This window comes from Oryx dammah, unplaced genomic scaffold (genome assembly GCF_014754425.2).
Source record: "Oryx dammah isolate SB20612 unplaced genomic scaffold, SCBI_Odam_1.1 HiC_scaffold_23, whole genome shotgun sequence".
NCBI classification, from domain to species: Eukaryota; Metazoa; Chordata; class Mammalia; order Artiodactyla; family Bovidae; genus Oryx; species Oryx dammah.
The window spans coordinates 42,433,116-42,460,777 of NW_024070207.1; the positions used below are offsets into that span (position 1 = coordinate 42,433,116).

Here is a 27,662-nt window from a genome sequence, read left to right on the forward strand (position 1 = left end):
CTCTTATTCAGCGGTTAAAAGGCTATAGAAAGTCTATGAAATGTATACTAGAGTCATACCCAGAAACTTCAACTCTTAATTTCTTTAAGGTGACTTTTCTGACAGATAATACTAATTTAGGACCCCCCAAAATAAAAATATTCCCCAGTTTAGTTAATGGTTTAGTTACAGTTAACATATTTTTCATGCCCAATCTTAGATAGAGCATGATAAAGAGAATAGAAATGTGAACCAGGATTTAGTCACAGTTCTATTGAAAAAAAATTGGTGTTCAACTCTAAGCCAGTTACCTATCCTCTCTGAATCTCAGTTTCTCCATCTGGACAATGGGTTCATTTTGTAATAGTGGGGCTTCCCTGGTGGCAGACAGTAAAAAATTTGCCTGCAATGTAGGAGACCGGGGTCAGTCCCTGGTTTGGGAAGATACCCTGGAGAAGGAAATGGCAACCCACTCCAGTATTCTTGCCTGGAAAATCCCATGGACAGAGGAGATTGGCAGGGCAGTCCATAGGGTTGCAAAGGGTTGGACGCAACTGAAAGACTAACACTTTAGTAACAATGGTTCTTTTTAAAAAAATTTTATTGGAGTATACTTGATTTACAATGTTATATTAGTTTCCAATGTACAACAAAGTGATTCAGTTATACATATACACATATCCTATTTTTAGATTCTTTTCCCTTATAGGTCATTACAGAGCAATGGTTCTTTTTTTCCCTTAAATAATTTTTTAGTTGGAGGATAATTGTTTTACAATGTTCTGTTAGTTTCTGTACAACAGCGTGAATCAGATGTACGTATATTCTCTCCCTCTTGAACCTCCCTCCCTCCAGGTCATTACAGAGCACTGAGCTGAGCTCCTTATGTTATACAGTGGCTTCCCACTAGCTATTTATTTCACACATGGTAGTGTATATATCAATGCTACTCTCTCAATTCATAATGGTTCTTAACTGAGGGTTGTATAATACACCCAGTTGGTACTTTGGAGATGTATGGGGACATTATTTTTTGGCATTTAGCAGGTAACTGCATGAGCAAAAATTGTCCCCCTCAAAATGCCAGTAGTGCTTCTCTGGGGAAAGACTGGATAGGATTTTTAAGATCCCTTCCAGGTCTGATATTCTATGATCCTGTGATATCTGCCTCTCTTAGATTCACTCTGTTAATATGTAGTCTACTAGCATTGGGAACCTATAAAATCACTTTTCAAGTGATTTTGAAATGATTTTTCTTTAAGATGTACTATGAAATTTCAACTTTTCTCATAGACAATATGGTGTCTTGGGTAGAACTATACATTGAACGTGACAAAAAAAATAGCATAAAGGATGAGAAAAAGAGAAAATGGACCTATATGACTCAAGGTTTCTATATATTCCATGAGGCAATAAAATATTAACTCTAAGTAGACTGTTAAAATTGAAAGACATTTATGGTAATCAGGCTCCCCTGGTGTCTCAGTGGTAAAGAATCTGCCTGCAATGCTGGAACCGTAGAAGATGTGGGTTTGGTCCCTGGGTTGGGAAGATCCCCTGGAGGAGGGCATGGCAACCCACTTCCTGGAGTACTCTTGCCTGAAGAATCCCATGGACAGATGAGCCTGGAGAGCTGAGTACATACAGTCTCAAAGAGTCGAACACGACTGAAGCAACTTAGCATACATACCCATGGTAATCTCTAGAGGAAAGACTAAAATAAAAATAGATTGAATAAAAGAGATAAAGCTACAAAACCTGTTCTATTCATCTGGACAGACAAGTAATCAATTTCAGGAAGATCAGTATACACATACTCACACATCTGTTTGGACTTTAGACAAGTTATTTAAATTTCCTGAGCTTTTGTTGCTCATCTGTCAAAACAGAGATAATAATATAAGGCTGTAACTTTTAATTAGGTGGCATATTCAAATGCCTGGGTGAAACAAGGCCTACTTTGAAGGTCTTAACCCCCATGATAGTATTAATAAACCAAAATAGAGTGGCTAAAAAAATGATTGATGATCATTTGAATTGCTGGATTTCAATGAAACAAGGTCCATTTCTTCAAAAGAACCACCATAGGAGCCCAAATGCTCAGAAAATCATTGATAAACTGCCAGAATAAATTTATTAACTCAAGGGACTGCAGTGTCTACACATGCAGAGAACTGGGCTTCAGTTCATCCTTAATGAATCCCTGACATCGGAATGCCTGAGAATTTTTGCTCAGGTGAACCAAAGTCATATGCCTGGTTCCCTGCCCTTAGCATATTTTTTAAGGCCAAGAAATATGCTTCTGGTGTTCTAAGACTCAATTTCCAATGTGTGTGGCAGGGAGGCAGGCAGAGGGAGTTTCCCCCACAGCAATGAAGGGACACCACCAGGATGCCTGAGAATTTAACTTGATTCTGATACCATTTCTACCAGAGATACAGCATTAGATGCCACAGGTTAAGGGCTCAGTCCTAAAGACTGCCCTCTACTCACCGCCCTCTTTCCAACTTCAGATACCAGTCCCAAGTCTAGGTTGTCACCTGCGTTTCTGACCAACTGACTACAAAGTGGGGCTTCCCAACAACCTCCACCTTAGGTTTCAGACACTAGCCTCAAGTCCAGGTATTTACCTATACTTCTGACCAACTGGCTATAAGGTTCCACAACCTGCTCCTTGGGTTTGATTAATTTGCTAGAGCAGCTCACAGAACTTCCAGAACCATTTTACTATCTAGATCACCTGTTTATTATAAAAAGATATAACTCAGGTACAGCCAGATGGAGGAGATGCTTAGGGCATGATATGAGGAAAGGGTGCAGAACTTCCATGCCCTCTCCAGGAGCACCACTCTACCCAAATCTCCACAAATTCACCAAACTGGTGAATTCACCCAAATTCACCCAAACCCTGTTTTTTGGGCTTTTTATGGAGGCTTCATTTACATAGGCATGATTGACTAACTCAGTGGTCACAGTGATTGAACTCAACCTCCCGCCCCTCTCCTGTCCTTGGAGCTGTAGGGGTGGGACTGAAATTTCCAGCCCTCCATTCAAGAGGTTGACTCCTCTGGCAACCAGCCCCCATTCTTACGAGCTTTACAAAAGTCATCTCATTAATATAACAAAAGTGAAAGTGAAAGTGGCTCAGTCGTGTCCAACTGTTAGGGGCCCCATGGACTATACAGTTCATGGAATTCTCCAGGCCAGAATACTGGAGTGGGTAGCCTTTTCCTTGTCCAGGGGATCTTCCCAACCCAGGGATTGAACCCATGTCTCCCGCATTGCAGGCATATTGTTTACCAACTGAGTTATGAGGAAATATAACAAAAGACACCTTTAAAGTCTTATTACTTAGGAAATTTCTACGGTCTGTGGAGCTGTAAACCAGGAAATATGGACAATGACCAAATATACATGATAAATATATTTTGGTCATATGAATGACCAAATACAGATTTTTAATAAATTGTAATATTGCAAATACATTAAAAACTTATAGAAACAATGTCAGTAAGCCATTAACATTTTTCTGACACCGAAGGGTTAATCTTCGCCTATCTAGAAAATGTGTTTATTCAAACAACTACTTCTTCAAAGATTTCAGTTTTATAAAGCTTAATCACTGTAAAGTTGTAGGGATATGACACAAGCATTGTGGCATATTCAAAATGCACATACCTAACTGCTTCAGATTTAATTTTGTGTATTTCCACATCTGGCTTTATGCAAAGTAAGGTCTTGAGTAGGCAAATAGCTTCCTGGTTCTCACTGATCTAATATACCATGGCATTCCAATATTTGAGTGTTTCCACTAGATCAGTGATTAATTCAACAAATATTTATTGAGAATCTACCTATTATGTGTCAGGCACTATCCTCAGCACAGGAAGAAAGTGTGATGAAAGAAAGATCAGAAGAATTAAAATAAATAAATTTATATTAAAAAAAGAAAATAAAACCAAACTTATAAAAATAAAAATATAATTGAAATTAGAAAAAAAATAAAGATCAGAAGAAAAAAACAAAGAAAGATCAGAGTCTTGCTTGTGGGGAGTTTGCATTCTCATTTCCATAGTGTTAACTCCAGTGAAGAAAATAAAAGAGAATGACAAGAGAATGATTTAGGATGATGGCAGGGCATCTTTCTCTTGAGGGACCTGGAAAAGCCTCTGGAACAAAAGTAAGCTAGATGTGGATTCATGGAAAGACACATCCAAGGGAAGGAACAGCAAGCAACAAGGACTGGTTCTTAAATATTCATGTTTGTGAAAATCTCCAAGAGGACTGATTTAAATGACAGTTTCTGAGCTCCAATTTCCCTCTTGGAGTTCGGTAGATCCGAGCTGAGCTCCCAGATCTGTGACTGAACAAGCTTCATGCCCACCCTAAGGCCTTGCTGATTCTGGTGGTCTATAAGCACATTTGGAGAAACACAAATCTCAGGCCTGCTTCCTGGTGTGGGCTGATGAATTTTCATACTGAAGCCCAAGATAGGATGGGGAATCCGGAGCTTTGGGCTAACAGGAAGAATCCCTAGACTCTTGGGACCCTAGAGGTACAGACAATGAAATAGGCAGGCCAGGTGGAAGCTGGTAGGTTTGTTATTCAAGACTGCAGAGGCCACGAGGGTAAGGAGATGAACTAAGGTGGGGAGATCAATACTGACGAGTTTAGTTAATGTTCCAACTATCAGAAATCAGTACATCATTGAGACCTGCAAGAGTGGAAGCCTCTTCCTAAGGCGGGCTGCTCTCTGCCTTGTTTCATACTTCCCGCTGTGTGGGGGTTGCCCTGAGCTCATAGGTGCGGATGGAAGACAGAAGAACCTCAGAAACCTGCAGATGTACTCCATCTCTCAGGGAGAAAAGGGTTGAGATGCTCCATTTTACCTCTTTCCTGGCTTTATCTCACCAGCAGAAATATCAATGTTGACTGAGAGCAACTTGAGTAGGGAGGAGATGCAATCTACTTTTTATTTCCAACCCAGATGATGATAATGAGCTTCACCACATTCTAATTACTGATTTCTGCCTGGAGGAACATCTTGGCTTTTCCAATTAACAATAATTTAATATGTTATTGCTTATCCTTTGTTCTTTTTCTTTGAGCTCATCCAATTACTGCATACTGCTTTGGTTTTCTTAGTCCTAAACACTAGCTTTATTATTTTTTTCTTATGAGACTTTTTTTAGATCTTGTCCTAATTATAAAATATTTCCAGTTGTATTTAAAATCATGGTTAAATGCTTCATGGGGGGGGTACATGTAATAAACGAGTGGATGAGTGGATGACGTCTCATCTCTTTGTTACTGGGGAAATAATGCAAGTTACAAAATACTGTTTTGAAATTTTTAAACAAGCCATTTTTATCAATTTAAACTTTTCTCAGCTCAAGGTATATGCAGTTTAAACTACATTGCATCTTCTTTGCAAATCAGTGGCTTCAGAAGCAACCCCCTTGGTTGATTGATTAATCAGTCCAGGGGTCATTCTGCACTTTGCTGCCTTTCACAAAGAGTGGGGCTCAAACCATCTCAGGAAAACAGTGGTTTCACAATATGCCTAAAATGTTTCAGAAAGAAAGCAACCATGAGGACAAAATTTCTCCAGATGTTATTCTATCAAGTTTTATTGAGTAATAACTATCTGCTAGGTATTGCAATTACCATCTTCCGAACAGTGCTTGCAGTCTATACCTCATAATTAACTGTGTCAAAATGTTTTACTGTTTCCAAATGCAACTGTAAATTTCTTGAAGGCAGAAGATACATCATACCTTTGTTTGTCCCCATAATATCAAGAGAAAAAAAAAGTCAGGTCAGAGGGGGTTTCCAAAAGTAAACATTGATATGTTTCCGTGCCGGTTCTCATTCAATGCACTAACTGCATTTGGGCTATATGAATATCTCTGAGTATAAAATCCAATAAACTAATCTTTTTAACCCAGTCAATCATTTGCAACTGCACTGAGATCATCTTTTGTCCCTTCTGTGGACTCTTACATAGGCTTACTGACCTGCTGCTGGGAGAAAAATAGAAGTGTAAATTAGACACATTTCTAACAGTGTTTTTCCAGTCTCTATTAAAAAATTCTATAGCCTAGTGGCCAAAGGACAATTTTCATGATCACTTTATTAACAGAACACATCAGCTTTATTTCATTGACTTCATTTATAGAATTTCTAGTCTCATGGAAGAAATGTAACCTTGGAGCCATTTATTACTAGAAGAATACACTTTTAATCAGATTGTGTACTTTGAAAAACATTATACATAAGAAGCCCTATTGGAATATCCCAATTACTTACTGTTCCCAAGGGATTGGGCAGTTTGCCCCACTGCAATAAATCATTGCCTTGTACAAATAAATTATTAGCAATGTGTCTGTGAGCACTCACATCCCATTCAAATTTGCTAAAAAGCTAAAAGTAGATTTGTGTTTATGTAAGAGAAGGTGTTCCAAGTGTTGATCTAACTTCATCTGTGAGAATGTGAAACAGGCAGAGGGTAGTTGAATAAATTTTGAACTTAAAATTTTGAAAGAATAAGTTCTAGGCCTGTCCCCATCACTCAATGAGTAACCATGGGCAAGTCATTGTACCTCTCTCAGGCTTTGACTTGTCCTAGTGAAATGGGGGTAAAGCTGCCTGCCCTTCCACCTCTCAGGACTGTGAGGATTTACCGGCTTTGTAGGCAGCAAAGCACAATACAAATTTAAGGGAAGACAGCAATAGCATAACAAATTCCTTTACCTTGAGCAGTTCTTTGTGAACTGAGCATAAATTTTCCTGGGAGAAATTGTAGTTTCTAAATGAATACAACTTAAAGTCCTACTGACTAAAATGCATTCTTTTTTTTCTTTTCTTTTTTTAAGTATAGTTGATTTGCAATGTTGTGTTAGTTTCAGGGGTTGAACTCTATGCATGACAGCCAAGAGTTCCCTTGTCTTTGACTTCTATTTGGTTTCACATGGAGAGCATTAGAAGGAAATTGAATGGACAGTAGAATTTTCACTCCTTCAGTCCCCTCTCTGTGGAGTCATCACATCATGAACTAGGCTAATGTCTTCATAATTTCTCTTGAAGTGACATTTTCCTTACTGATTTGTAGGATTTCTTTACATATTCTGGGTGCTAATCCTGTTTTCAGTTATGTACATTGCAAATATTTTCTCCTAATGTATGTCTTTTTACTTAAAAAAATAATTTTGTGCAATTTTTTTTACAGGGGTTCTATGTGTCAAGTTATTCTTTGTGCATGTTTTCTTTAAAAAACTATTTCTCTACTCTAAAGTCATTAAGATCTTTTCCTGAATTTTCTTGTAGATCAGTAAAGTTTTGGCTCTTCACATTAGACTTTTAAGTGACCTAGAACTGATTTTTGTATGAAATAGAAACCTACATTTGCTCAATTTTCATGTGAGTAGCCAATTTTTCTGAACAAAGGACTGAATGGTTATTCATTCCCTACTGTGAAATATTTCATGTTTTTGTTTCATGCTACTGTTCCCTTTATCACTCCAGGCTTAATATATGTGCTGACAAAGTGAGCATTCCCATTTCACTTTATTCTCTGGTTTTGTGACTATCTCCTTGTAATAATTTTCTATTGCTGCTCTAACAAATTATCACAAACTTGAAGGCTTAAAACAGCATGGATGTATTCTCTGAACTGGACTTTCTGGAGGCCGGAAGTCTAAAATCAATTTCACTAGGCTGAAACCTCTGGAGGCTCTAGGGAACAAAACATTTCCTCTCCTTTTTCAGTTTCTAGAGACCTGAATTTCTCAAATTCATTAGCTCATGACCCCTTCCTTCATGTTTCAAAGCCCAACAACTTCAAATATCTCTCTCTCTGCTGAGGTTGTCACATTGTCTTTTCTCTTCTACACTAGAATCTGTCTCTGCCTCCTCCCTCTTGTAAGGACATTTGTAATTATATTCAGGGTCCATCTGGATAAACCAGGATAATCTCCTCATCTCAAGATTCTTAACTTAATCACATCTGCAAAGCCCTTGTTACTATATAAGGTAACATTCACAGGTTTCAGGGATTAGGACCTGGATGTCTTTGGGGGCCATTATTCAGCCAATCACTTTCTCCATTAATTAATTCTATGAGCTTCTTGAGAACCTGTGCCCTTACTAGCCTTTAAACTCCTAGTGCGTCAGAAGTAGCAAATGTTCAGCAGACATTTTCCAAATAAATACAATTTTGTTTCATCTTTATACTATGATTGTAAATTCCTTCAAGGAAAACTTTGCATCTTTAGCTTCTTTCATGTCTTCCAATGAGTCTATGATAGCCTAGATCCCAAGTAAATTCAATACTCTTGAGGCAATATGGTAGAGTAGAAATGTATCACTTATTAACAACTAATTTTAGGGCAAATTCATTTTTACTTATCTGAATTCTCTTTCTTCATTGATAAAATAAGAAGAGGAAAGAGTAAGACTAGCTGGTGAGGGCCCAAGCCCCCTACTCCTGACTCATTCAGAGCATTTCTGCTCCTATCTGTTTTATATGATTACTGAAATTTATATACAAAATTTTGTTTGAAAAAATAAAAGGTTTTCCTCCTTAAAAACTTTTGAAAATTACTGTTCTCATCTCAGACTACCATGGGAAGTAACTCAGGTGTACTCTTTGCCTTCTAAATTCCTTTTCCAAGGACCATTGCCTTGAAATTATTTTGTTGAAACCACTGCCTTGAACAAAGGATGAGATGGCTGGACGGCATCACCGGTTCAATGGACACAAGTTTGAGCAAGCTCTGGGAGTTGGTGATGGACAGGGAAGCCTGGCGTGCTGCAGTCCATGGGGTCACAAAGAGTCGGACACGACTGAGTGACTGAACTGAACTGACTGCCTTGAATCCAGTGTGTTAGAAAAGTCCACAAGGACCTCTTGTGCCCTATTCTAGGCAGTTGCTCGTGTCATCTCTTGTCTTAACACAAAAAAGTCAAATGCGTAAGCTCTAAGATACCAAATGAATATGTGATTTGAGGCATACTTCCTGTAGGCAAACCAGGATCCAAACCTGCCACACAGACCCATCCAATTGCAAACCACAGCAGTCATTTGGGGAGAAAAGATAGAGGAGCACCATGTCAGTTAATAAGCCAGGAAATTCACTGTATTCAGGAGGGGTATACAAAATGCTCCTTGAGAACAAGAATGGTGTCTTCTTCAGATTCATATGTACACATTTATACTGAATAGATGACACAGCATCTCCCCCCAAAGAACTTATATCTTAGTATATTACATCATAAGCACAGCTTTAATGTATCTCCATCAGTAAGATAGCCATGCTGATTAGATGGACTGTAGGCCAATATTTGCAGTTCCTCAGATATGACTTACATTGTCTCTCTCCGAAATTCATCACAGAACTCCTAGAGCTCACTGCTATATATCCCAGCGATGATCAATAAAATCACTGATAAGGAAGATCTTAGCTTTTTTTCATGTATTTCCATAGCTTTTCTGAAAAATAAAATCCCAGCCTCATTTTGCTATATGAGAAAGAATCGTGTTTGTATATTCTGATCACTTACTGTCTGTGTGACCTTAAGCAGTCCCTTTCTACACCTGTGCATCATTTATTCCCATCTGTGAAATGAGAAGATTCAGACTAAATGATCTCTGAATTCCTCTTCAGACTCAAGCCTTTACGATCTATTATTACCGGAGTAAATGTATCATTTTAATCCACTGAATTGGTTTTCTTAACTGTCTGCACCATTCAATAGCTATTTATTTAATACTTACTGGGTGCAAGAATTTCACTCAGAAAGAAAAAAAAGAGCAGCAGGAAACTGTTGATTCTGCCAGTGACTGATAATATTATTCATTGGCACAAATTGTGATTTCTGTATTTTTTTAAATTGACCAAGAGTAACCATGGCAACATGAGTTGACTATTGCCCTATGGTGAAGTGTCAAAGTCTTAACAAATTCCTCTTCTGCAGCAATGATAGGGAAATAAGAAACATGCCACTCTTTTCTAAAGCTCAATTAGTTCAAGTTAACGCAGGAAGCTGGGTAACTTCAACGGACTCTTCAGAATTTCTGTGACAGATCATTTAAGGGTGGAGGAGCAATCCAACTACCAACAAAATTTGGTTACTATTTTTAATGCTCCATTACAGCCATACAACTTAAAAGATATAGTCTGGGTTCTCGAGGCATGTGGTAATCAAGAAAAGAATAATATTGTAAGTTTTTGTTATAAAAGTGAAGTATGGTCAATTTTTTAAATGATTAAAATCTGGAAAGAATTTATGTTTTAATTGCATCATAAATAGTATAAGAAAAGATGGATGGAAAAAATCACATGATGTGTGAAAACATGAAAAATCAACCAGGCATCATGAAAAAGAATGTTTTTAAAGGTAGAAAAGTTTAGAGATACCACTCAAAAATCACTTGACATATAAATTAAATTAGTTACATATGAACAGGTTATTTATTTTCCTCAGATCTGTCATGTTATAGTGACTTTTTTCATTAGAAGATATATATTGGCAGTGTTTGTTAACAAGTTGAACTGCTTCCCAGATAAAGCTATTTGAATATTTCTTATCAGTTTCTTAGGATGACATGTTAGGAGTTAGACTCTGTATGCCTTTCATGCAAAGACTTTTCTGAACATTTCCTACACATGTAAAGTCCCTAATCCTTCTTTAGCCCTTCTTACTCTCCATTCAAACTTTACAGAGAAGACTCAAGACAATCAAAGCCATCTTTGCTGTTTCACTCGGGGTCTTTCTCTTCCACTTCTGAAGTCATCTCTCAGTTCACTTACTTCCTCATTTTCTTTCTGTATTTTAGAGAAAGAAACATCTCCCCACCACTTTAAGTCAAATTCATCCCTACGGGTTCTTTGATTCCATTACTCTTCTCTGGTTCTTTCCTCCAAGCCTGCTCATCTCTCCTTTTCTCTATTCCATGTCTAGCACTCATCTTTCATCTAGGTGTCAGATCTAACCTTACCAACTACTGGGTGGATATTTTCAGGTAAATGTTCCTTAGACTCCCTAAACTAAATAAAAATTTTTTTTAATTAAACTCATCACTTGACGCTCCCTGGTGGTCTAGTGGTTAGGATTTGGCGCTCTCACCGCTGTAGCCTGGGTTCGATTCCTGGTCAAGGAAGCCTTTTTTCTGGAGAAGGAGATGGCAAACCCACTCCAGTATTCTTGCCTGGAAAATCCCATGGACAAAGGAGCCTGGTGGGCTACAGTCCACAGGGTAGCAAAGAGTCGGATACAGAGTGACTAACAAACTCCTGTCCAATAAGCTGCTTCTCCTGATTTCCTCATTTTATTTAATGGTACTACACAGTGAGGGTTTCCCTGGTGGCTTAGATGGTAGAGAATCTGCCTACAATGCAGGAGACCCGGGTTTGATCCTTGGATTGGGAGGAAATACAACCCACTCCTGTATTCTTGCCTGGAGAATTCTATTGACACTGGAGCCTGGTGGGCTACAATCCATGGGGTCACAAAGAGTTGGATACAACTGAGCAACTCTCACACAGTTAATCTCTGTTATCTTAAACCATGTCTTATGTAGGTAATCACCAAGTCCTATTAATTATAAAACCATAATATGGATGGCATCTGACCTCTACTCTGTGGTCAAGTTAACTTAATTCAAGCCCTCATTCTTTCCTAACACTATGACAAAAGTCCCCTAAGTCATCTTTCTGTTTCTATTCTCATTTCCCTCCATTCCATCCTTCATGTTATCACCAGGGTGTGTCCTTTGGGTTTTTTTTTAATTGAAGTATAGTGGATATACAATATTTTGTTAGTTTCAGGTATATACTAAAGTGATTCAGTTTTATATTTTTTCAGATTATTTCCATTATAGGTTATTACAAAACATTGAATATAGTTCCCTGTGTTATCCAGTAAATTCTTGTTGTTTATCTGTTTCATATATAGTAGTTTGTATTTTGTATCTGCTAATCCCAAACTCTTTATTTGGCCCTCCCCTAACCCATCTCCCCTTTGGTAACCAAACGTTTACTTTCTATGTCTCTTGAATCTGTTTCTGTTTCATAAATAAGTTCATTTGTATCCATTTTTTTAGATTCCACATATAAATAATATCATATGAGTCATCTCTGTCTGACTTACTTCACTTAGTACGATAATCTCTAGGTCCATCCATGGTGCTGCAAATGGCATGATTTCATTCTTTTTATGGCTGAGTTATATTCCATCCTATACATGTATAGGATGGAATATATATATATCACATTTTCTTTATCCATTCTTCTGTCAATGACCATTTAGGTTGCTTCCAAGAAGTCTTGGCTACTATAAATAGTGTTACTATGAACATTGAGATGCATGTATCTTTCCAAATTAGAGCTTTCATTTTTCCAGATAAATGCCCAGGAGTGGGATTGCTGGATTATATGGTATTTCAATTTTTAGGTTTTTAAGGAACCTCCATACTATTCTCCATAGTGGGCTGTACTAGTTTACATTCCTACCAACAGTGTAGGAGGGTTCCCTTTTCTCCATGTCATCAGGATTGATTTTTGAATACATAGCTCTGATCATGACATTCACCTGCTAAACACCTTTACTAGATCCACAGAATAAAATCTAAACTAGTTACCATGTTATTCCATATCCTCAGCCACATGGCCTGACCTTCCTAGGAACCTTGGAAATAGGATCGACCTACTTAATAGCTCTCTGTTCTAGAGATGATCCCAGTGCATTACTCTTTGCAAACGTTGCCCCCCTGTATCTGCAGTCTTGTTCTTGTCTTTGATCAAAACTCAAGGTCAGTTCAACTCCCCCATGAAGACTATGTTTATTCCTCTGTTTGGAATCACTCTTCCTTGCTTTGTGTTCCCTTCAATCTCCCCTTGCTCTTATGAGGTTTTCCTTCTAGTTGCTATGTTCCTACAAATCCTGGCAGAGTGTCAGCCCTTGTTTGAAGTGAATTGGATCAATACATACTTGGTACAATACACTGAACTATGATTATGGTAATATCACAGCATACCATAAGAAATCAGTTTCTCTAGGTAAACAATGATTATCAGTTGGTTATTCTATATGGTTTACCTAATACTTAGTTCTCTAATTGAATTGCTTTCATTACTACCATTACTTCTTTTTTTTCTGGAAATGAACTTTTACATTATAGATGGGTCATGATTTGAGTCCCTGGTTCTTATAGTTAGAACAAAAAATGTCATTTAGACCTTCTTATTTGTATTCCTCCCTTTTCAGCAGACTCATTTTATTCCCTCGATCATGTCACTTAAATCACAACACTGAGGTCATGTATGCTCAGGGCTAACAGCTAAACACAGTGCATCTTGGAAAAAGCTTGGCACAGGCACTTAATGGAAAATAGTCATTCTGGCCAAAAATAGTATGGCCAAACATCCTGAGTCATTGGAAAAGTTTAATTTTGGTTCAGTTGATCTGGTTCCACTAAGAAGATCCTACCACATTCTTACTGAACTTTATAAACGAACTGAGTTCAAATTCCCTTCTTTAAATTCATGATGATCTGTTCATAGGAATTACTAAAATGTTTTCACACATCAAATTGAATACACTTGTAATGTCTCTGTAATTCCCTCTACTCTGCAGAGCCCAAAGTTAAAAGACTTCCTAGAAATAGGTATCAGAATGCCAGTCAGTATATTTGAATTACAGTTTGTATTTTGTCAGTTATCAAGTATGTTCTTTAGAAGTCCACAGTCACTGGACTCTTCACGTGGACATCACTGGATGGTCGATACCAAAATCAGATTGATTATATTCTTTGCAACTTAAGATGGAAAAGCTCTATACAGTCAGCAGAAACAAGACTTAGAGCTGACTGTGGCTCAGATCATAAGCTCCTTATTGCAAAATCCAGACTTAAATTGAAGGAAGTAGGGAAAACCACTAAGCAATTCAGGTATGACCTAAATCAAATCCTTTATGATTATACAGTGAAAGTGATGAATAGATTCAAGGGATTAGATCTAGTAGACAGAAGGGCTGAAGAACTATGGATGGAAGTTTGTGATATTGTACACTAGGTGATGACCAAAACCATCCCCAAGAGAAAGAAATGTAAGAAGGCAAAGTGGTTGTCTGAGGAGGCCTTACAAATGAGAAAAGAAGAGAAGCAAAAGGCAAGGGAGAAAGGGAAAGATATATCCAACTGAATGTAGTTTCAGAGAATGGTAAGGAAAGATAAGACAGCCTTCTTATGTGAACAATGCAAAGAAAAAGAGGAAAACAATAGAATGGGAAAGACTAGATATCTCTCCAACAAAATTAGGGATACCAAGGGAACATTTCCCACAATAAAGGGCACAATAAAGGACAGAAATGTCAAGGACCTAAATAGAAGAGATTAAGAAGAAGTGGCAAGAATACACAGAAGAACTATACAAAAAAGGTCTTAATGACCCAGATAACCAGAATGGTGTGGTCACTCACCTAGAGCCAGACATGCTGAAATGTGAAGTTAAGTGGGCCTTAGGGAACATTTCTATGAACAAAGCTAGTTGAGGTGATGGAATTCCAGCTGAGCTATTTCAAATCCTAAAAGATGATGCTATTACAGTTCTGCACTCAATGTGTCAGCAAATTTGGAAAACTCAATAGTGGACACAGGACTGCAAAAGGTCAGTTTTCATTCCAATCCCAAGAATATTCAGACTACTGTACAATTGTGCTCATTTCACATACTAGTAAGGTAATGCTCAAAATCCTTTAAGCTAGGCTTCAGCAGTACATGAACTGAGAACTTCCAAATGTACAAGCAGGGTTTAGAAAAGGAAGAGGAACCAGAGATCAAATTTCCATTGGATCAAGGAGAAAGCAAAGGAATTTCAGAAAAACATCTACTTCTGCTTCATTGACTACACTAAAGCCTTTGACTGAGTGGATCACAACAAACTGTGGAAAATTCTTAAAGAGATGGAAATACCAGATCACCTTATCTGCCTCTTGAGAAATCTGTATGCAGGTCAAGAAGCAACAGTTAGAACCAGACATGGGAAATGGACTGCTTCAACATTGGGAAAGGAGTAGGTCAAAGCTGTATATTGTCATGCTGCTTATTTAACTTCTATGCAGAGTACATCATGTTAAATGCTAGACTGGATGATTCACAAGCTGGAATCAAGATTGCCAGGTGAAATATCAATAACCTCAGATATACAGATGACATTGCTTTGGCTACAAAGATCAGTATAGTCAAAACTATGATTTTTCCAGTAGTCATGCACAGATGTGAGTGTTGGACCATAAAGAAGGCTGAATACTGAAGAATTGATGCTTTCAAACTACAGTGCTGGAGAAGACTCTTGAGGGTCACTTGGGCTGCAAGGAGATCAAACCAGTCAATCCTAAAAGGAAATTAAAGGGTTGATTTCTCTAGAGTATTCATTGGAAGGACTGATGCTGAAGCTGAAGCTCCAATACTTTGAACACCTGATACGAAGAGCCAACTCATTGGAAAAGACCCTGATGCTGGGAAAGATTGAGGGCAGGAGGAGAAGGAGGCAACAGAGGATGAGATGGTTGGATAGCATCACCAACTCAATGGACATGAATCTGAGCAAACTCCAGGAGATATTGAAGGACAGGGAAGCCTGACATTCTACAGTCCATAGGGTCGCAAAGAGTTGGACACGACTTAGAGACTAAATGGCAGCAACAACAGCAATCACTAGAAAGGATATGGTTTTATTCTCCTATATTTAGTGTTCTTTTTTATTATCCTGGTCAATTAATCTCTTTTACGGTTGTAATCAATTTTCAACTGTGTCTCAGATGTTGCATTGTTGTGGTAGTTTTATATAATATCAAATTATGGGAAAGATAGAATGATTCTTTAAAGAACTGGCTGATGTACAATTAATCTATCAGTTCAGTAGCTCAGTCGTGTCAGATTCTTTGCGACCCCCATGGACTGCAGCACATCAGGTTGCCCTGCCTTTCACTATCGCCTGGATACAAATGTTTAATAAATAATAATTAGGAAATATACTGAGTTTTTAAAGTCATACATTCTTCAGTAAAATCAAGCATCTAATCATTGACGCTTTGGATTCCATAAAGAAAGAAATAGGAGTCTTGCCAGCTCTCATTCTGAGATCATTTATAGGTTTAATCTGTGTATCTAGCTGAGCCATCATGACACCCTTAAAAATTCTTTTTTCTCACTCATTGCCAGAGCTACTTGTGCACTGGAAAGAGGCTTAGTAAATTCCCCTAAGCCCTGCCTTCCAGTCCCCATCATCCATTATGCTCTGGAACTATATTGCAGGTCCCACTTCTTCATTCCTGGATTCTCCCCTTCTTCTTTACTCTCTTATTTAGAATCCTTATTTGAACTGTATGTTTCAGTTCAGTTCAGTTGCTCAGTCGTGTCTGACTCTGCAACCCCATGAACCACAGCACACCAGGCCTCCCTGTCCATCACCAACTCCTGGAGTACACCCAAACTCATGTCCATTGAGTCAGTGATGCCATCCAACCGTCTTATCCTCTATCATCCCCTTCTCCTCCTGTCTGGAATCTTTTCCATCACCAGGGTCTTTTCAAATGAGTCAGCTCTTTGCATCAGGTGGCCAAAATATTGGAGTTTCAGCTTCAACATCTGGTTGGATCTTCTTGCAGTCCAAGAGACTCTCAAGAGTCTTCTCCAACACCACAGTTCAAAACCATCAATTCTTCGGTGCTCAGCTTTCTTTATAGTCCAACTCTCACATCCATACATGACTACTAGAAAAACCATAGCCTTGACTAGACGGACCTTTGTTGACAAAGTAATGTTTCTGCTTTTTAATATGCTGTCTAGGTTAGTCATAACTTTCCTTCCAAGGAATAAGCATCTTTTAATTTCGTGGCTGCAATCACCATCTGCAGTGATTTTGGAGCCCCCCCCAAAAAAGTCAGCCACTATTTCCACTGTTTCCCCATCTATTCACCATGAAGTGATGGGACTGGATGCCATGATCTTAGTTTTCTGAATGTTGAGCTTTAAGCCAACTTTTTCACTCTCCTCTTTCTTTTATCTGGCTTCAATTTTGGTTTTCCCCCTGGATACTGTCCTTCAACACTCTGGACACCAACAGCCAAATCCCTATGCCTTTGGGATTACAACCCAGGTACAACACCCCAGGCTTCAGTTGTCCAAGAACAGAGTACAGACACTCTGCCTGGTTTAATATTGACCATGCTGCAGCTACAAAACCAAACCCATGTACCAAATGCTTTTGAAAGTTTTCAAAATCCAGGAATCAAGGCCAATGCATTTTAATAACTATATTAAAGATTTTTAGAAAAAAGGAGCAAGGGAGAAAGGAGACAATCAACAAAGTGATTTAGAGTCAGCAGATGTGAATCTGAGTCCCTGCTCAGCCATATACTAGATAATGACACTGGACAAGTTTGTAATTTCTCTTCTTCATCTATAAAGTAGCACCTTGCCTGCCAGTTTCTTAGGGCTGTTAAAAGGACTAAACAAGATCACAGAAGATGAGACACTTTGCAAGCAAAGAAAATTATCCTTATTGAAACAATAAGGACAAATAAGTAATATTTTGAAAGGAATGAAACTTTTGGCATTTTACAAAGTAGCTAAGAAAATAGTTATTTAAAACATAAAGGTATATCAGCAAATTTTAGTTTCCTATGGCTCCTGGAGTGTCCTAGAAAAGTTAATTATTCATGCTAACTGGCTGTTGCCATTTTTTTTACTTACAATTTATCCCATTACACCATCACTCCGGTTTCTTACATACAGAAAGGGCTGCTTTTATATTTCATGTCTTCTTTTCAATATCGAGACTAATACAGCACAGTGACATGAATAATAGCCAATCTGTCACAGCCTACGCTACACCTCATAACATGATTCATCAATGCAGTTTTGGTGGTGCAATGCTCCTTGATTTGAAGTTCTGGAGGTCTATGGTTTCCCTCTATATTAACTTTGAACATGTTCTGTCAGTATTCTAAAGCACAGTGGCTTTGAAGTGAAGGGATGTTCTATTTTAAGGGACAAGGATTCCTAACGTTTAGTATAGAACTATGTTCCGTACACTAATTCAATCCCTTTCTTAGTTTTCATGCCCTTGTTTACATCAGAAATAGCCATCGCCCACAGTTTACATAAATATTATGCTTCACAAAATATTCCGTCGTTTTTCCTTAATTTTCTTTTCATAAAGAACAATGCTTAGTAGAGCTACCACCAAAAGCCTTTTAATTGAATGAGTCATCTATAAAATAATCAATGGTCATGCTGAGGGCAATTCCATTTATGGCTTGCCAGTTTGCTTGTAGCATTTGAGGGGGAAAAAGCAGCAGTTTCTGGGAGATTCTTTCTTCAAGTCTCTGAGATGTTCTCTTTGTTCTAGCACATCAACCATTTTCATATCCCTATACCTCTAAAGTCACGTATCTGTGGAAGAGTCAACTCTCTATTTTTAGCCGTGCTAATGGCCAATTTTCACACAATAGAGCAACCTGACCAAACAGTGACCTGAAACAGCATGTTGAGACAGATGACATGCAGACTAGCCATTACAATCCAAAATACTGGCTGTTAAAGCCTATATGTGGTAACAGTTAAATCTGGGCTGTTTAAAGATGGCACCCACAGCACAACTTTGGGAAAGTTATTTTCAGCTCAGTTTCAGATAGATACTGAATTTGTGCTCTTGGACAATGGAGTGAGCCCTTTTATGAGCTGAGGTTGACATTTCAACTGATTGATACATATTTCTTGAGCCCTTGCCATGGCTGTCAAAGTAACTGAATCATTTGATTGAGTTAGAAGGCAAAAGCTGGGTTTTAAAGTACAAATTAAATTTATGAAGTGAAAATGCCTTGGCGAACAAGGCTGAGATACCTTAAAATTTCCCTCAAACAGTGTGTCCGAAGAGCAGACTAGGGGACAGCCAGCCAGAGCAGGGGGGCAGCAAGAGCCATAGGGCATATGGCCTCCAAAAGGGATGGGAGAGATGAGGGCAGATTGCCAAGAATTCCGTCTGTTTTCTTCCTTGGCCACTCGCTCTCTAAGGAGGGACACTGGATACATCTATTCTCTTTGGCATGCAGGCAAATTAGTCAACTGGTAAATATGAAATGCCTACCATGTATCCTACTCTCCAGGTGCTATAAGAAGGGGTACAAAGAAATTTGTAACGTGACTTCCACACTCAACTTGATTAGTTAGGGAGTAAAGATATCTCTTCATAACAGAACTAAAAGTTTGGCCATATACCAAATGAGAGATCAGGCTTATGAAGTTTGTGGAAGTTTGTGGTTCTCCATCTGTTTGGACCTTTTCCACCTTTCTTTCCTGACTTCACAAGCTAAGGCAAGTTCTTTCAGTATAGGCTCTCCTAGAACCTCCACTTTCCTTCATAGTCCTTTTCAGGAGTAACTCTGTGGTTATTTTGCTTCTAGCCACCTGCCTGTATAACCTACAATCAATTTGAAAGACCAGGGCATTTTCCTGTTCAACACTGTATCTTCAGTTTTTAGCACATTGCTTAGTTTTCCTCTCATGTAATTTAGTATGTTTTTTTATATTTATTTTTAGTTAACTTTAAATGGATATGATTTATATACAATAAACTAAATTCATTCAATGGGCCAAGTTTTTTTCCAACTTTTTTATTTTGTATTGGGATACAGCTGATCAACAATGTTGTAATAGCTTCAGGTGAACAACAAAGGGACTCAGCTATGCATATACATATATCCATTCTCCCTCAAACACCCCTCCCATCCTCAATGTACAAATTTAGGTGTTAATAGATGCATACAACCAGGGAACCACTGCTGTAACCAAGATACAGACCATTTCTATCAGCTCCAAGAGATCTCTTGCAACCCTTTGCGATCCATCCCTACCTCTGATCCTGGCCACAGGCCACCACCAAAGGTTTTGTCTGAATTTTCTAGAATTTCTACAAAATTTCATTTTCTAGAATTTCTAGTTTCATATCCGTGGAATTATACAAGGTGTACCCCTGTATGTAGATTCTTTCTTTTTCTCCATGCCCCTACATAATAAATATATTCTATTCATTTTTGACAGATATAGATTTTCATATATGGCTAAACCAGGTGTTATACAACCAATTCTTTGCTGATAAGCATTAAGGCTTTTTCCTGTATTTTTCTACCACGTAGTAAATTTTTATGATTTTGTAGTAGCTTAAACATTGTCTGTTCCTGTTCCATTTTATCTTCTGGATTAAAAAATAGTTTCAGTGTGGCCTTGACCTCTGGTTTACTATTTGGATCTGTCAAATTTGGATATTGGTAGATAGTATATTAAGACTCAGTTTCAAGTAATAGAAAAGCAACTCAAAGTAAACTTAAGCAAACAAAGGTATTTATTCAGCATAATGATTTTTGAGAATCCTTCATGCTACTATGCTGCCACAATAATTTTTATGCATCTTCCAACAGTATTTTCTGACAAAGAATGCATTTCTATTTTATTATCATGTTTCCTTCACATGTTATTTCAGTCATTTTGTCATGGCAAATGAACAAAAGTGTTTCAAGTGGTGTGGGAATAAGTGAGAATCCTCAGCAGGTGCTGCAAACTTTCATCACTGTTAAATGAACTTGGGTAAAGTATTGGACTGAGTGTTACATGATTTTATACATTTGAAACTCTGGAGTTCACCTTTTTTTTGCTAACTCTGTCACATCTGTGAGATGATCACTGTTTATACCTTGTAATATAGCCAAGCACTTGTACCAGGAATCGGAAGTGGGTCAGATCAGCCAATTATTTGTCATTAATTTCTGCTTATGTTATTCATAAGAGCCCCAAAGCTGAGTTTCTTTGAAGGGATATTTTTAAGTGACATCAATTTTTCAAAGGTTTCTTTACTTCCAGCTAGATTTTTGCAAATCCCTAAGTTGGCTTTCTGGGTTCACAGAAACTGTAACTAGTTGATATAAAGGATGAGCTATGGCACCACCGTAAGCCCATTTGTGGGGTGGAACTCCCCACATTCCTTGGGACCACTTGTCTCCCTCATGCAATAGATGGTCACATAAATACCAAGGGAGTATGCCAGTGTATTTGCAGATATTCAAAAGTAATAGAGCTTTTTATCTTTCTGACTATATGAGCTTAAATATATAAATAGAACATCCCTCACATTGAAGACCATTGCTAAGCAGTGGAGAGTTATTGAGACTCAGTAAACAGAGGAGTGACATCATAAAAAGGGTATTACAATTATACTAACATGGTGATACTACACAGAATGTGTTGCAAAGAGTTACTCAGTTGTGTCCGACTCTTTGCAACTCTGTGGACTGCAGCATGCCAGGATTCCCTGTCCATCACCAACTCCTGGAGTTTGTTCAAACTCATGTCCATCAAGTTGATGATGCCATCCAACCATCTCATCCTCTGTCGTCCCCTTCTCCTACTGTCTTCAATTTTTCCCAGCATCAGGGTCTTTTCCAGTGAGTCAGTTCTTCACATCAGGTGGCCACAGTATTGGAGTTTCAGCTTTAGCATCAGTCCTTCCAATGAATATTCAGGACTGATTTCCTTTAGGATTGACTGGTTTGATCTCCTTGCAGTCCAAGGGACTTTCAAGAGTCTTCTCCAACATCTCAGTTCAAAAGCATCAATTCTTCAGCATTCAGCTTTCTTTATAGTCCAACTCTCACATCCATACATGACTACTGGAAAAACCACAGCTTTGACTAGATGGACCTTTTGTCGGCAAAGTAATGTCTCTTTTAGTAATGCTTTTTAATATGCTGTCTAGAGTGGTCATAGCTTCTCTTCCACGGAGCAAACATCTTTTAATTTCATGGATGCAGTCACCATCTGCAGTGAAATTGGAGCCCAAGAAAATAAAGTTTGCCACAGTTTCCATTTTTTCCCCATCTACTTGCCATGAAGTGATGGGACCAGATGCCTTTAAACCACCTTTTTTACTCTCCTCTTTCACTTTCATCAAGAGGCTCTTTAGTTTCTCTTCACTTTCTGCCATAAGGGTGATGTCATCTGCATATCTGAGGTTATTGATATTTCTCCCAGCAATCTTGATTCCAGCTTGTGCTTCATCCAGCCCAGCATTTCCCATGATGTACTCTGCATATAAGTTAAATAAGCAGGGTAACAATATACAGCCTTGATGTACTCCTTTCCCAATTTGGAACGTCTGTTGTTCGATGTCCAGTTCTAATTCTGGCTTCTTGACCCTCATATGGATTTCTCAGGAGGCAGTTCAGGTGGTCTGGAATTCCCATCTCTTTAAGAATTTTCCACAGTTTGTTGTGATCCACACAATCAAAAGCTTTAGCATAGTCAATGAAGCAGATGTTTTTCTCGAACTCTCTTGCTTTTTCTGTGATCCAATGGATGTTGGCAATTTGATTTTAATTAACTTGTTTAAGTAATATACACTCATAAGACAGTATATAAAGGAATAGAGAGTATAAAGTCCTCTATTTCTAGCCCAGCTCCTTAGCTAACTACTTAGCTAAACTATTAACTTCTCGTGCATCCTTCTGGATGGTCACTGTGTGTCTACAACATGTACTTATGCCTGTTGTTGTTTAGTCGCTAAGCCATGTTTGATTCTTTGCAATCCCATGGACTGCAGGAGCCAGGCTCCTCTGTCCTCCACTACTTCCTGGAGTTTGCTCAGATTTGTGTCCTTTGAGTCAGTGATGCTATCTAACCATCTCATCCTCTGCCACTCTCTTCTACTTTTGCCTTCAATCTTTCCCAGCATGAGGGTCTTTTCCCATGATGCCTATACCTAGACTTGTCTATTTGGATAAATGAGGTTAACTGGTCACACTGTGGTGAACATCACTTTTTCATTTAACAATATACCTTAGAAACCTTTCCACCCATATAAATAGAGAACCACCTGATTCCTTTTCAGTGCTATTGAGTATTCCATTACATAGATATGCTATTCTTTGTAAACCAGTTATTTATCTTTTATTTTTTCTGTTTTGTTCCTTATTAAAAACACTCTAGTGGCCATGTGTGTACATATGTCACACATAGGGTTATTCTTAGAAACAAAATTAGCAGGGTAAAAGTACATATCGGTTTCTATTGTTGCATAACACACTGCTCTGTCAAACACCATCTATTCATTTGTTCATGATTTCCTGGGTTGGCACCTTGGGCAGAGCTCAGGGGCCATGGCTCACCTCTCCTTCCCATGGTGCCAGATGGACCCACTCAGTCATGTTCAGTCTCTTGGTGGGTTGGCTGGTCCTAGATGCCCCTCTGCCTTATTGGGGGCTCCAGCACTAAGGGCTGTGATGGCTGGGCCCCTCTGTCTCACCACATAATCTCAGTCTTCATGTGGTATCTCATCCTCAAAATTAACCCAGGATGAAATACAAGGTTGGAGCGATAGAAGCAAGTGAGAACAGACACTGAAAAGCTTCTTATGGCCTAGACTCGGAAGCCACATGATAATAATTCTGCCACATTCTATTGGTCAGAATAAACCCACAGCACCCCAGATAAAAGGAGTAGGAAGGTTAAGTCACCTCTTTGTTTAATTTTTATTTATTTATTCGCTTTTAATACAATAAACATTTTGTATTGGGATATAGCCAATTAACAGTGTTGTGGTAGTTTCAGGTGAACAGCAAAGGGACTCAGCCATATGTATACATGTTGATGGAACTTATGACAAATTTACACAGCAAAGACACCACCGTACAGAGATGGAAGAGGTTTAACCATTGTTGTAAGCAAATTTACAAACCACCTGCCCCAAAGAAAGGGCACATGTTAATTTTAATGTATCTTTTCAACTGGGAGAATATTGTAATGTTCAGATCACTATAAAATAATACAAGAATGATGCAAGACACACTGTAAAGGACCTTATTAACTAATTAAGAAAGAGGTGTTAGGCAAGAACAGAAGATTCTTTCAGTGTTGTTCAGGACTAGGTCTCTGATGTCATTGCACAAGTTCAGAATATTAGGAATGGTGGAGACCACAGGCCTAATTTGCTCCAGCTCCATATAATGTTGAGATTCCCTCTTCAAACACATCCCACTGGTAGGGAGATTTTTGTCTCCGTGGATAGTCCATTCCATTTTTGATGAGTTCTGCTACATGGATCTCTCCTAAATTGAGCCAAACATTGCCTCCTTCCTCAGTCCTGCTTTAAATCTGTAGAGGCCAGAGAACGATTCCATTCATCCTTGGCCATAAGGCCTCCCACAACTGAAGTTCACTATTGTGTCCTCCCTTAGTCATTTCTTCTCTTGATTAAACTTCCCAGGTCCTTCTCCCACTCCCCATATCACGTAGCTTCCAGAATTGCCATCCTCTCTAAGGACAGCAGTGTTTGGATATACTTTTGTTTGTCGATCTCTCTCAAACTACAGTGTCAGAACAGAATACAGAGACTTGCCTATTGGTTAAGACTCTGCAGTCCCAATAAAGGGGGCCTGGGTTCGATCCCTGGTCAGGGAACTAGATCCCACATGCTGCAACTAAGAGTTTGCATGCTGTAACTGAAGATACTGCGCACCACAACTAAAGATCCCAGGTGCCGCAACTAAGACCCTGCACAGCCAAATAAATAAATATTTTAAAAGAAAAAAGAACAGAACACATACAAGGATGGTCTGACTAGCATATAACAAAGCTGAGCCATTAACTCTTTTTCTTGGACATTTTACTTTGTTTAATAAAATCAAGGCTACACTAGCTATAGGGAAGTTATGTTTTATACTCCACTCATTTCTACTTTCAGTAAATGAAAAACCTCTGACTTTTTTTTCCCTGACTATGCTCCTTTCAGCACAGTGCCAGGAATCACTTGAAAAGTCCTGTCCTTCCAAGCCAGGAGCTTTTTGCAATTCTCCATGTGACAATTTTTTTAAGTGGGTTTAATAAACTCTCATTTGTATTCCTACAGAGTGGTATCAGCACTTGGGCCTTCTTTTCCCAAATAATTGATGTATTGCATGCTTTACAAGGGAAGGGAACAAATCGCAAGGTGCTCTTCAAAAAATTCTACATCTTGCTTTCTGTCCTAAGACAATATGTATGTTGGCTCTTTTGTAATTTTTTAAGTATAGAAAGTGAAAGGAAAGAAAGTGAAGGTCGCTAAGTCATGTCCAACTCTTTGTGACCCCATTGACTATGGAATTCTCTAGGCCAGAATACTAGAGTGAGTAGTGTTTCCCTTCTCCAGGGGTTCTTCCCAACCCAGGAATTGAACTCAGGTCTCACGTACTGCAGGCAGATTCTTTACCAGCTGGGCCACAGGGAAAGCCCTTAGGTATAGAAGAAGCCCACTTCTTGCTGTCCCAAATGAGAAAGGAAAACTCAGGATTAGACATTACAATTATCAATCATCTTGATTGTACGAGTCAGATGTACACTCTCCTAAGATGCACTAAACAGGTGATGCCAAAGGAGCTTGGTTCTCCTGAGAAAGTGAAGAAGGGCGGCATTTATACTCTTCAGACTTTTTTAAAGGAAGAAACATTGCAACTAGGATTGAAAAATCATTACAGGTAAAAACTGATTGTTCTTTAATATTATACCCATCATATTTTGTTGAAAAATTCTTTTTTTATTTTTTGAGTTCAAAATCTTTTGCTGACTGCCTTATGAAAATAATCAGTTAATTTAGAGCCTGGAAATGACAAGTATTCCCTGATATTTGACTAAAAATTTCCTTAAAATGAAAAAGCCTTTTATCAACATAAATATAAAATTTTATATTTATTTATATCAATCAAGGTTCAACTTTTAGATTCAGAGGAAGTATCTAGCTGGGATAGATTTTAAGGCTCTTGATTATGTCTTAAAAATACATTCACTGTCCCTACCAAATTCTTGTGATAAGCAGATTTTATACCTATGTTATGGATGTCCTCCTCCAAGTCACTGAAAAATTGTTGAACAGGTCAAGACCAAATTTCCAGCTCTTCTGTATGACACCAGAAAGTTTCCTTCAGGATTGCAATGAGCTATAATGAGCACCTTTTGGCTACAGTAAATTGACCACGGCTGAATCCACCAAGCTCTACTGGGCATGCAGCCCACACTTGTGTAACTCATCCAAAAGGACATCATGAAACACACTAATATCTGTTTTCCCAATGCAATGCCCTCTTCCTTCTTTCTCCCTGAATTCCTAGTTTTAAACTCGGCAAGTTTAAGGTTGTTCCACAGATTTGGGTTTATTTAACCTTCATAAGGAAAGACACTGCTAATGCAGAGATTTTTTAAGTGTCTGTACAATTCTGTAATTTAAAAATTCCACATGCATCCATACACCAAATAAAGTGAACTAGCCCAGTGCACACACTATTCTTAACTCAGTCTGCCAGGGCACATTTGCATAATATCACAATGTACTGATTTCAGCTGTTTGTAATATCAGGCACTGACTGAGCAAGGCCAGGAAACAGAATAGAAGTGGCGATAGATACTACACTACTGCTTTTCACTAACGAAAGGCTTAAAGAATGGCCTCTAAAAAAAACAACACTCGTCAGAGCCTTCAGTGGGTACTGTCTAAGGAGTATTGATTGATTCTCGACTAGCCAGGAAATTAGGAAGAGGAGAGTCATAGTGGAACAATTCATCTTTTGTCAATAAAAGGAATCTTTGTTTCTTTTGGAAACCATCTCTCTCATTGTTCATAGCATGCAGTCTTTAAGAACAGTATATTCTGTAACGATTTTCATGTGTTATCTTGGAAAGTCCTCCAATTGCAATAATTTTGTGTGCTTATACGTGTCACCTTTAACCACTCTTAATCACATTCACCTAGCAACGTGAAGTGCCCTAGAAGTGAAATGTTGGCCCAATGCACCCAGGAGTTGTTTAGTATGGTAACATTGAAAATGAAGAGAAGTTGTCATTTATGTCAGTGGAGACTAAAAATCACATTTTGTTATGTTGTCTAGATAGTCATTTTTTCATTAGAATGTAAGAGCTGTGGGAGCAGGAATGTTGTTTTGCTCAGTGTCCTGTCCTCAGCACTTTGAAGAGTGCCTGTCACATAGCAGGCACTCAATAATATTCATGGTGTGAATAAATGGATTAATGGATAACTACTTCAATACACATATCTGCTCAACATTCAGAAAATGAAGATCATGGCATCTGGTCCCATCACTTCATGGGAAATAGATGGGGAAACAGTGGAAACAGTGTCAGACTTTATTTTTGGGGGCTCCAAAATCACTGCAGATGGTGATTGCAGCAATGAATTAAAAGACAGTTACTCTTTGGAAGAAAAGTTATGACCAACCTAGATAGTATCTTCAAAAGCAGAGACATTACTTTGCCAACTAAGGTCCATCTAGTCAAGGCTATGGTTTTTCCTGTGGTCATATATGGATGTGAGAGTTGGACTGTGAAGAAGGCTGAGCGCCGAAGAATTGATGCTTTTGAACTGTGGCGTTGGAGAAGACTCTTGAGAGTCCCTTGGACTGCAAGGAGATCCAACCAGTCTATTCTGAAGGAGATCAGCCCTGGGATTTCTTTGGAAGGAATGATGCTAAAGCTGAAACTCCAGTACTTTGGCCACCTCACGTCAAGAGTTGACTCATTGGAAAAGACTGTGATGCTGGGAGGGATTGGGGGCAGGAGGAGAAGGGGACGACCGAGGATGAGATGG

The 27,662-nt window shown here is 38.5% G+C and overlaps 2 long non-coding RNA genes across 2 annotated transcripts; one reads left to right on the forward strand and one right to left on the reverse strand.

The window, feature by feature from the left end:
* Positions 1–970: 970 nt before the first annotated feature.
* LOC120881733 lies at positions 971–19,730 on the forward strand. The gene is made up of 3 exons (XR_005725328.1): positions 971–981; positions 15,062–15,070; positions 19,641–19,730. It is a non-coding gene; the product is annotated as an uncharacterized LOC120881733 (long non-coding RNA).
* LOC120881731 lies at positions 12,695–19,734 on the reverse strand. The gene is made up of 3 exons (XR_005725327.1): positions 19,653–19,734; positions 13,124–13,134; positions 12,695–12,704 (listed from the first exon to the last, which is right to left on the reverse strand). It is a non-coding gene; the product is annotated as an uncharacterized LOC120881731 (long non-coding RNA).
* Positions 19,735–27,662: the final 7,928 nt, after the last annotated feature.